This window comes from Nelumbo lutea, chromosome 4 (genome assembly GCF_056320005.1).
Source record: "Nelumbo lutea isolate HS-2025 chromosome 4, American lotus-T2T, whole genome shotgun sequence".
Taxonomy (NCBI): Eukaryota; Viridiplantae; Streptophyta; class Magnoliopsida; order Proteales; family Nelumbonaceae; genus Nelumbo; species Nelumbo lutea.
The window spans coordinates 42461468-42473834 of NC_142687.1; the positions used below are offsets into that span (position 1 = coordinate 42461468).

The 12367-nt window shown below is 34.5% G+C and overlaps 1 pseudogene; it reads left to right on the forward strand.

Annotated features, from left to right (window-relative positions):
* Positions 1-7510: 7510 nt before the first annotated feature.
* Positions 7511-9866, forward strand: LOC148855434 (protein FAR1-RELATED SEQUENCE 5-like; annotated as a pseudogene).
* The last annotated feature ends 2501 nt before the right edge of the window (positions 9867-12367 follow it).

Below are 12367 nucleotides of genomic sequence, written 5' to 3' on the forward strand. Positions count from 1 at the left end.
TGGCTACGGACAGAAGGGTCCTGCTTGGAATCTATTGCTAGGATCTCGAACCGGTTTTCAAGGATCAGGGTTCCAAACTTTGACTGTCCAGGCGACGTAGACTTGCCGACTCGGGGTCCTCTCGACCTGTCCGCTTGCGACGAGATCGGGGTAGCCGATCTCTCCCGTCTGCTGTGGGGGGAGGCCTGATTTTTTGAGAGATTTTGGGGGGGCCGCTCCTCGGCCGGAGGGGTGCTCACTCTGGTGGTGAGACTTGGCTTGTTGTGAGGCTAGGCGCTGAGGCGGGAGTTGAGGCTGCTGAAGCTATGGTTGGGGCAGCTGGGGGAACTATTGCTGATACTGATACTGGGAGACCCGGTGCAGTACGTGCTGTTGATAGAGTTGAAGTTGTTGGAACTGTTGCATCTGAGCCTGCATGGCCCTCATGCACTGCACTAGGTCCTCTATCTGGTTCGGGCCGGCCGTCGGGGGCACGATCAAAGGTTTGGTGAATGTCAATCCGACTGTAGCAAGAAGTGGGGCGATGACAGGTGCCATTGTGAGAGGCACGCTTAAGCTGGGGATTCTGTCCGCTGAGAGGGGGACGGTGAACTATCCGATACAAACAGTAGGAAGCTGGGGTTGTTCCTTGGAGTTATCCATTTCTGTGCTTTGTTCGACGTTGCTAGAGGAAGCCATGAGCGTTGGATCGTTTCAAGGAAGAAGAGGGAACTGAAAAAGTTTAGAGAGAAAGACTTTTTGAAGCGTTTCCCACAGATGATGCCAAATGATGTAGCGTGATCCGGACACTCCTAGTTGACTGCTGACTGGCTCCTTGTTGGCAACAAACGACACTTGAGAAAATGAAAGGAAGAATTCCCGGGGATTTACCCGGTGGGAATACTCTAATGCTTAAGTTAGTATTGTGTATGGGAAGTAAAGAAAAAACCAAGGCTAAGAGTGGAGGTTGCGCTTTATCACTATATTCGTGCGATTAGAGTTTTTTCAGAAGAGGTTTCTCCTCTGCCCTGAGGGATTTTATAGAGGCGCTATTGTGAGATCGGGCATAACTGCCACTGGGCCCCTGCCATAGCCGTTACGTGCCAGGGCTATGCAGGTGGCCGTTGTGACGCACTCCTTGCCCGGGTGAGTGACATGTCTCCAAAGTAACAGGCACGCCTCCGCCTGCTGATAGATGTTGGTGCAGACTGTCGAAAGGACAGGGACTGTGCCATCAGTAAGGGGCGTGGCGCAGTCTGATTGGTACGGCCTGTTGGATAGAAGCTTCCTGAGGAATGCTCGTGCGGCCCATTCGCAAGCTACTTTGCAGCGGGCTCGGAATACTTCAGAAGTGCCCTTAGTAGAATTGGTCATCGGGGTGACTTGTCTGCTTGGGAGCTTGGGCGAGCTGGTTTTCTTAGCTTGCAAGTTAAAGTTGCTTCGGAATATCCCTTTAGAGGTAGCTCAGGGAACCCAGAGCTCGCGTCGTGGCGAGCTCCTCCTTTTGCGCGTTACTATGTAGCATGCTACTTTATGGGCCTGTTACTTAGTTGTACTGGACCACAATGCTGAACTGTCGCTTACGTTGAGTCAGTATCCACATGTCGCCATTTTATAGGTCGGGTCAAATCATCCTTCATCAGAAGTCATAGAGATGATAAAAAGTAATACAGTTTGTGTAGATCCTAGTGGTGGTAGGGAGATCACTACCACTTGAACTAATAGTAATTTATATATTAAAGTTACAATCAATTAAACCCTATTCGTATGCCAAGTAGATCGATAGGCTTGCCCATGAGAATGGCCATGAGTTTGAGTTGTAACTATCAAACCCTATTATATTTTTGGTAAGGCTCAAGCTTGTATAAATAAGCTTCACTCGATAATATTACATATAATCAAAAAATGTTTGTTAAATATTAATAAAAATAATATTCCGTATATTAGTAATATATAATACAAATATTTATTAATAATATAATAAATGTTGCTTGTATATCAAATTTATTTTTACTTCCTATTTTGACTAGCCTTCAAGCTTGGAATGAGCTTTATATATTAGGGTCGGGTTGGGCTTAGGCTCAGGTATTTTCTATTGATAAGTTGTAAAGCCTGCCCCCACATTGGCTTGTACACAAGTCTATAATTAATATATGATAAGGTGGATTATTAAAAAAATATTTGTACTTAATTAACTTATAACTTGGGAAACTTAAGCTTTAGTATTTACACTAATTTGACTTTAAATTTAGTTAGAGTAAAAGTAATTATTAATAATTATTATAAATTAAATTATTTAATTATTGTTTATGTAAATATTCAAAAGAAATTCAATATGGCTTTTACTATCAGATGGTTACTTATGCCTAACATCTAGATGTAATTAATTTTAATTGTTGTCAAGAAAGCCATAAATCATCACTTAGGGCTCTTTGTAAAGAAAAAAGATATAATCTATACTATAAATAAAAGTGTAAATCTTTTTTTGGAGTAAAATTACCTTTTTCTTCATTGTTTGAGAAAGGATATAAAAGTCATTTTATTATAACTTTAATGCCATCTTTAATGGCTACTAAAATGTCCATAATTGTGCATTTAGTCCATGTCTAATGGTAAGATAGAAAATGTAACTTCAATTATTACTTCCTACCTAATTTAATCATCTCTCATTAAGTCTTGTACTTAAATTATTAACTCCCATTTTCTCTTATTAAATTAGATTTGTGCCAATATTTTTAACATTATAAACCCATATATTTTAAAACTAACTCTAAAACAAAACCATTTTTAATCCAAGTGGTGGTTAAGCAATTCAATCATCCAAATCAAATTAATTGATCAACCTATGATGACATAGTTAGGTAATAAAAATTTTAAAATAGAAATTAATGTAGAAACTTACAAAAAATTAGACACATTTATGATATTTTTATTAATTTATGATATTTTTATTAATCACATTAAAAAAATAAGTGTAATAAACAAGAATTATTTTTATTGGTAATGGAAATGAAATACATAATTTAGAACTGACCAAAAATGAAATTGTTTTATTGTTTGGAAAAGATCAATAGTTCAAATTTTGGGTCAAACATGTTAACCTTTAATGTCAAAAATAAATAATAAAAGTTAATAAAATATAAAAATACATAATTTTTACAAAAAAGCATTTAGACACATGTATAATATCATATATTTGTCATATTAAACAAAAATTAAGTGTGGCATATTAGAATTATTTTCACACAAAAATACAAAAAAAAAGTTATAAAAAAATTGAATACATCTATAATTCTATACAATGTTTTCAACTCACCATTGACCTAGTCGGTTGAATCATTCGAATCGTCACCCGATCAGGTTTCCGGGTCCAGTTCAGTTAAAACCTATTAGATGGTAAAAAGCCATTGACTTGATCAAGAAACGTTTGGCTTAGTCAGGTCAATCGTTGACCAATTCGACCCGGTCATCGGGTTACGGGTTGCACACCCAATACTTGCAAACTTTCAGAGGCCATAATTTTACACTCCGATGTCTAATTGGGGTGATTTTTTTTTTGGTAACTTTTCAAGGTCTATTCGTCCCAAGGGGCCATCCCGTTATTTTTGCGAAAACCCCTTTTTTGGCCTCAAATTGCAATTTTTAATATTTTTACAAGTAAAAAAAATAAAAAATTGAATTAAAGAAACATAAATTTAATATAGAAATACATATAACATATCTAAAACATAATTATACATTATTTATTGATAAAATATATATTTACACACATACGCACACATATGTATGTATGTATGTATATATATAAATACATGTGGGGTGGCCTGATCTGTTTGACCCAGACGATGACCTGTGACTCAGAGGCAAAAATGGTTCGGCCTCTGGTCGGTTTTAAAGCATTAATTCTATATTTACACTACTATTAAAAATATGAATAAGATTGTGGAACTTACTTTTTAGTAAAATACTAATTTCTTAATTTAGTTTCTTTTTAATTATGAGGTTTAATTTGTAAATCGAATGACTACTTTTCATCCAATTCAATTCCTTCTATTTAAATCTATATTTTTTTATAAATGAACAAAAAAAAAAAGATACACCAAAAAAATTAAATATTACAAAAAGAAGAATCTAGCCAAGCAAATAGGCTTATCGATGATACTTGAAACTTCACAACTTGATCCGATTATCACATATTTGGATAAGGTGTTTATGTAATCAAATTTGGATTTTCAATCCACATCCAATTAATAATGAAAACAAAAAATAAGAAAAGCATAAAGTTTATAGAAAAATTTGAATACATTATTATTATCATTATCATTTAGAATTACCACATGCAAAGCACATGCATACTTACTAGTCTCGTAAACATAAAAAATTGAGTTTCATTTTGGAAGTAGCACAAATACAAATACATAAAAACACATCGCAAAATACAAGGCTTTGCACTCTACATGCATATTTGTATCTTTACTCTTTTCAAATTGAGCCTATAAAACATTAGAGCACTCCTTTTATCTCAGTTTTACTTAACAAACCACATACATCACATGAATATGAGATCTTATTATAATCATGGGCCAATCTGTATAATCTAATCCCAAACCGACGCATGTCCCATAATAGAATGCTCAAGGAACTTGCCCAGCCAACCTACCCAACCAACCAATTTGCCTAAACATCTCCAATGCATCTGAATTCTAGTAAGGGTATTATCGAGAAACTTGGGCCAAGTCCAACAACCATCTCCTAATAGAATTAGGACACCTCAATGAGCACAATATGTCTTCCATAAATGGATTAAGGCATTCCCAAAAAAAGGTACACACATCATAGCCCTCTTGTTGCCCTCACCTCATCCTCTTGCTTTCATGGTCGACCTAGCCTCTTCTACTTAGTCTGGTGACCCCTTACATACTTATTAACTTAAGCATTATAGATTTCTCTTTGGGGATAGACCTTAGGATTTTCTCTTTCGCATGTATCTCCAGAAGCCATGTAACTTATTAACTCAATCTGATATTTTATTGATAATTCCTTGAAAGAAATTTAAAGCCAATCCCAAACTAGTAAAGCCAAAGCATGGTAGAAAATTGATGCACCATGTCTAGCTAACCCATATCATCTTTCCTCTTTTAATTTTTCATCTTACATTTCCTTGCTCTCTATTTGTTTGTACCAGCTATGACATGCTTGTTTATGTTGTGTGTGTGATTGCAACAATGAAACCTCAATCTCAAATAATTCCACTCTGTGTTGGTGAGCAAAAAACCGAATCGAGTGCTCAAGAAGGAAATTAGATAAGAAACCTCCTTCTTAGGTAATGAAGCTTTGAGACATGCAACCATTGTAATAAGTTTTGCCTTTCCTTCACTTGCCCAAGTTTGCAATAGTTGTATGGTTTTTAACAATTACAACTTCTTATTATTTTAGACATTACCCACAACTTAAGAGAATTCATTCTCTCTATCTTCTCAATTGGTCTTGTTGCAAAATAATCATAATCCAAATTTCATATTCATAATCAAATCATCCATTTTGTTGAGTTTGAGACTTTTGATTGATCCTTTTTATACTTGATATCTTCAAAATGTTATGGAATGAATGTTATAAATATTTGAAAGTGACAATGTTCTCAACTCCATAGAAAACATAAAATCTTTGTACTTTGGTGGGTGGAGTGTGATTACAGTTTTGCATGAAGTTAAGGTAAGGCATCTAAGAAAGAATGATGACCATCATCATCTCCTTTTCCTCTACCCTCTAGAACATGTGATTTCATTGTGACTACAGTGTCCTCCATTGCAAAAATAGATATCCACTGACCTCTAAGTGAAGCCCTTTGATATCTAATCTCCCTATTAGATAATTCTTTGAGAGAAAATTAGTATCACTACATTAGTGTGAATTTGGAATGAGTTAATGATTCTTTGAAAAAAAATCTTAATCACCATATCAGTTTGTTGATTGTTCTTCCACTTATTGTCATTGTTGTAATATGCTCATAGCACGTCTAGGTTGGAGGAAAATAGGGCAGACTTATAGAGGGGCAAAAAGGGGGTTTTAAATGTTTAAACAAGTCAAGTAATGTTAATAGAGAGTATGTTTAAGACCAATGGAGTCAGCACATAAAGTATATTTAAGGCTAATTGAAAAACTAAGGGTATGGTTAAATCAATTTATGAAGGCTAGATATGTTTAAGTCTTTTACCTCATATTTATATTTAATAAAATCTTATTTATGAAAGAAAATATGTATATATATGGTTTTAATTTATATTTTATTTTACTTTTTTATTTTTTATAAATAAAATTCTAAAAATTTTCTAGCTAAGAAAAGGAATCTTTTTGGCAAAAATTAGTAGGGTGGTGCCTTGGAACGAGAGCGCATTTTGTGCACCCGTGGGTGCACCAGACAAGTGCACCGTGAATAGCATATTGACACATCAACCAGGCTAACATTAACGCATTTTTGAGCATTAACGGGGTTTAATTCGATTCATATGGAAATGAACTGGTTTGTGTGAACACGAATTGGCTAAGTGCCCAAGCAAAAAGCCCATTTTTCTAGTCTTTCTTCATTTTTTCTTCAAATTCTTTCTTCCATTTCTCTCCACTAAACCCTACCCATACAACAAACCCTTGTCCATCAGTGGCGACAGAGCTCTAGCGACAAATCGACAGTGATAGAGCTCCGGTAGCGATATATCATTCTTCTCTTCTTTTCTTCAACTATCTATTATTCTTCTTCTTAGTCTTCTCCAGTGGTAGCTTCGATCTGAAGGACGAACAAGTATGACTGCTGCTTTCTCTTCCATGTTATTTTCTTCTATGTTGCTTAAATGTGCGTTAGGTAAAACCGAACCTAGATAAGCATATTTCTTCTTCAATCTTAAATGGCTGAATTGAAAAACTTATTATCTACAAAATGGTTCTTTCACAAGTTTCAAATGGATTGAACTAAACTAGTGTCCCTTAAAGGGGTTGAATTTTTAATATTATTAAAAGTTAAATGAAACTTTAATTGTACCGATGAACTGATCAAATGACCTATACAGCAACAGGTTGGACATCTTGTTTAGTAGGAAAAATCATTTTGAATAAAGAGAAACCAATAGAACTTACAATAGGTTCACCATTACTATGGTCAACTCTACCATTAGCAGTTGTTGATGCATAATTTGGAGCCTTAGTTTTCTATTTTCTTTTGGTTGCAAAGACATGTAGTTCAAAGTAAAAAAAATGGTATCCAAAAGATTTAATTAATGAAAAGAGAATATTCAAACATAATAGGCTAAAATATAAAATAACTATTTGGTCAGTTTACAATGGACTAACCAACCCTTCATAGACAGTTTTTTCTTGTTTTTGTATATTTGTTTTTACTTGATGTGAATGATTAATTCTGTCATCTTATATAATTTTGCTCCTCAACTTTCTCTTGTTTTTGTAGATTTGTTTTTACCTGATGTGAATGATTAATTATGCCATCTTATATAATTTTCCTCATCCTTTTAGAATTCTTGGAATGGGTACTCAAGTTGAAGATTGTAGTAGGATTCGCAATGAAGATGAAATTCTTTTAGATATTGATTACCATACTACACGTAATTTAGTGTTAGATGATGTAAATGCTGAGGAGGTAGACAAAACAATATAAGAACTAAGGTTGGGAAAGATGTTTGAAAACGTTGATGATGCTTATTGTTTTTACAATGAATATGCTAGAAGAGTGGGGTTTAGCACTTGGAAGGGCAAGGAACGTAAAACAAGGAGTGGGGTAATAGAATACAAGATATTTTGTTGTTTTTCCAAGATTTTCGCAATCTCAAACCATGAGATAATGTGAAATACTATCGTGACAGTACAAGAATTGGATGCCAAGCACATATGCTTGTTGGATTGAAAGAAAGCAGTCAATATAGCATTATCGATTTTGAGAAGCTACACAATCACGAGGTTGTAACTCCAAGCAAGACATACATGTTAAGGTTAAATAGGAGAAGGGCAGTGGCCCAAACTTCTAAGGATATTTTTGTAGACAAGTCAGGGATAACACCAAAAGCCACTATGGAGTATATGGCCAATCAAGTTGAAGGTGTTGAGAATCTGGGATTCACTCATTCTGATTATTGCAATTATCTGTGGGCAAAGAGGCAAAAAGATATGGAAATGGGAGGTGCATGAGCCATTTTAAAATTTTTTGAAAAGTTGCAGATGGAGAACTCCTCATCATTCCACTCCATACAACTTAGATTCTACAGATTAGATTACAAATGTCTTTTGGGCTGATGCAAAAATGGTAGCTGATTATAATTTTGTTGGTGATGTAATTTTCTTTGATACCACCTTTAGAGCCAATTGGGATCATCGGCCATTTGCGCCATTTCTTGGTATTAATCACCATAGGCAAACAGTAATATTTGGTGTTGCATTAATATACGATGAGACTATTGAATCATTTAAGTGGGTTTTTAAAGCATTATTGAATGCAATGGATGGCAAAAAACCAATAACAATCTTAACGAATCAATGTGCAACAATGGAAAAGGCCATTCAATATATTTTCTTGGAAGTTAATCATCGCCTCTATATTTAGCACATTTATCGGAGTGGAATTAAACACTTGTCTCATGTATTTTGTGTTTCCAAGACATTCGAGAAAGATTTCACAAATTTGATATATGACTATGAAGCAGATGATGAATTTCTAAAGGAGTGGAAAGAAATGCTTTATCAATATGGTTTGAAAGAAAATACATAGTTGAAAAGGGTTATTTGAAGTGAAAAAGAAGTGGGTATTAGTTTATGGGAGAAACTACTTTGCTAGTAACATGAAGAGCACTCAAAGGAGTAAAAGCATGAATAGTTTGTTGAAGGGTTATTTGAAATCATCACTGAATATATCTCGATTCTTGGAAGACTTTGAAAGGGTTGTGAGAGATAGACGCCAAAAGGAATTAGAGATGAATTTCAAGATGATTCATAAAATCCCCATTTGAGCATATAGTTACTAATTCTTGAACAAGCTGCTATGGTTTACACCCCCACAATTTTTAGAAAATTTAAAGAGTACCACAACTCTATGATTTACTTTGTAGACAACAAAATTAAGGTTGATGAAGGGGTCAAGACTTCTATAAGCATGTATGATAAAAAAGGTGCATGTTGTATTATTTTGATCATTGGATTTATCAGTTTCATGTAGTTGTATAAATTTTGAATTCACGAGGCTACTTTGTGGTCATGCACTGAAGGTGCTTTATGAAAATAGGGTAATGCATATTCCATCTCGATACATCTTAAAATGATGGACAAGAGAGGCAAAAGATGGGATTGTAATAGACTATCATGGTTGTGCAATTAATCTTGATCCTAACAATTGATATATTATGAGGGCAATTGAAATGGTGAGGATTTCACGAGACATATCCAATCCAACTGCAAAAAATGAAAAATGTTACCACTTTGCATTGAAGATGTTTGAATAGATTTGTAATGGAGTTGAGAAAATAATAAAAGTGGATGTTTCAGCTAATGCACAGACTAGTCATTCTCTTAATGTCGAAGATGATTTGGTTCCATATCTACAATATGACAGTCAACTAGGATCTTGTTAGCTAGATGATGCTGTTAATTCACAAAAGGAAAGGGACACTGGCCGAATCCATATTGTAGAACAATCATGACCTCACACACAAAGTGGTAGGATTTGCAAAGAAGCCCAAGAGTGGCAAGACTAGTCATGGTGGTGGCAGAATAAAATAGCCATTTGAGAATAAAAAGAAAAGTAAAAAAAATAATCCCGATTCCAACCACAAAATCCAACTACTATGATAGTTGAAATTCAGCCTTCAATACATCTTACTTCGATATTAACCTAACTCACATATGTATTATGTAGCCATTTTTACTAATATATTGTTTTGGTTATAGTTTATTTATTTATGTATATGTCATTTCTCATATGGTAGGAATCATATGGTGTTGGTCCAAGCATGATTCAGTTAGATACAACATGTCAACCATATGCAATGAATATTGACACCATTGGATTGGCACATACCCTAGATCTTAATCAATTTGCATCTCATAACCCCATCTGCATGATAGGATTGCTACATGCTTCAGGCACATTTCAAGAACAAACAAGCCAGATATGTATGGAGTTAAATATAAAAGTTATGAAGATAAAATGCATTTTTTTTCAAATTATTCAACATTTTCTTATTTGTTGTAGGAAAATGTTATAGATTCACAAAACTAGTGTTTTGGCACAAATTTAGTTGGAGGATACCAACCAACATCTCAAGATAGGCAATAAAACCATGTTGGTGAGTGCACTTTTTTTTAAACAAATTGTTACTTGATTCATTTTTTTCAAAGATTTTGGCATTTATTTATTTTTAAATATATACATTATTGGAATTTATACTGAGATTCCCTCTTCCTATCTCCATCACTAGCTATCTATGGATCACTAATTGCATTTATGGTTTCAAACCATATGAATTAAAAGAATATAGCTCCACTTAGTAACTCTAAAGGGCCATTACCCAACTTATTTGGTCATAGCTATCTAAACTTGATAAAGGTAGATTGGATATGGACTTAATTATCCTTCAGCATTTTTGTATAAAGTGATTGTTCTCTGACTTAAACTTGTGCACTGATGCTTGTGGGCCTAATATTTTACCACTGCAATAATTATTGAAAAATGGTTGCTTACACATTAATAATCACCAAAGGGTGTTTAAATAACATCCATTTGTAACAAATAAAACAATAACTTAAGATCTAAGAGAAATCCAAATTCATAAAAGACTTCTAACCCAAATCTATAGTTGACCTACATTGTACAATAAACTATTAACTTTCTCAAAATGTATATCATTCAAAAGTGATCTCTTTGGATAGGACTAATTTTATGAAACTCATCTTAAAAACTAGTTAAATATCATTTCTAATATTTCCATGTTTGTTTTAACTCTAATTTGTATCAAGAGCTTCCTAAAAATCTTGAAGAATTTGTGAGAAGGTTATACTGCTCTGTCTTACATCTCACCACCTACACCTCATATATCAGAAGACTCTAGTGCCTCACATCATGCTACCACATTTCAAAACATTGGTGTTGATCCTTAAAAATTATGAAGCAAGAGAAATGATGAACCTAAGACACCAACAATTACTCGATAATGATAAAAACACAAACATCAAGTCAGTTGACAGTGTTTCTTGGACCAACTTTGGTACTATGGTGTTTTAAACAAGTTTTTGGGTCTTAGTCTTGCAACAAAGTCCAAAATGGATTTAGTTTATTTCTTCTTTGAAATATTCATTTATGTTAATTTCTTATTTGGAATGTTTGTTGAAACAGGGCTTTCTTAGGGAGTGTGAGCTGCTAGTGTGTTCATCATTCATAATTACAAATGTCTTATTCTTGTAGTGAAGAAACAAGAAGAGAATGTTGGATGTCAATGTCTTGACAAGTTGACATATCAAGTGAATTTGAAAGTTTGAATAGCTCTAGATCTGTTGATACTATTGTTAACACTTCCTATCAATGCCACCTTTGGATGCCAATGTTTTTCACTTTGCACTCGCAGTAAACTTATATTCAGCTTGCTTTTGTTGGTGTCAAAGCTGGATATGGGTCACAATGAAATGTGCAATCAATGTGCGTTTTTGTTGGTTTATAGTAAATTCTTATGGAACTTAGGCTGATGTGATTCCATTGCGGTTGTATTTGAAAGAAAAAAATTTCTCTTAAAAAAAAGAGAAGCCCTTTCCTGTTAAGAAATGAGAAAAGAGACCATTTTGGGAGTTCTTGTAATGCAACTATCTTTCATTACTCGAACAATCGGGCAGGTAAGTGGTGAGCACTCAATTTTGCAAGAGTAGATGACATTATCGGTTCAAGTGCCATTAGGAAGTAAAGCCATTTTTATCCACACTACCCCATGGTAATAGTGCATTGGGTTATAATCATTATCGTTTTGGTATACACACATAAGCTAACTTTGGGCTCCAAATATTTATATGACTGGTTCTTTTGGTGTTTGTCACAATTTGTGGCCGAGCTGGACCCTGGGAGCTTGCTTAGTTCTTTGCTTGGTCCTCTGAACCCAACCTCAACATATACTGAGAACTGGCCTTAACAGAAATCTTAGTCCAAGTTTAAGAAAGTGTGTACGACATGAAGTGAATTGATCCACAAATTCTAAGTGAAAAAAGACTATTATAGGCTGGAGGGCTTGCTATATGTGATGGAACGAGCAACAGAGAATAGATAACTTGTGAAGATGGGAACTGGTAAGGGTTGGGGCAGGGTGGTCCCAGTCCTGAATTGATTAAGGACTAAATATTTTGCTGGTGCAAACAA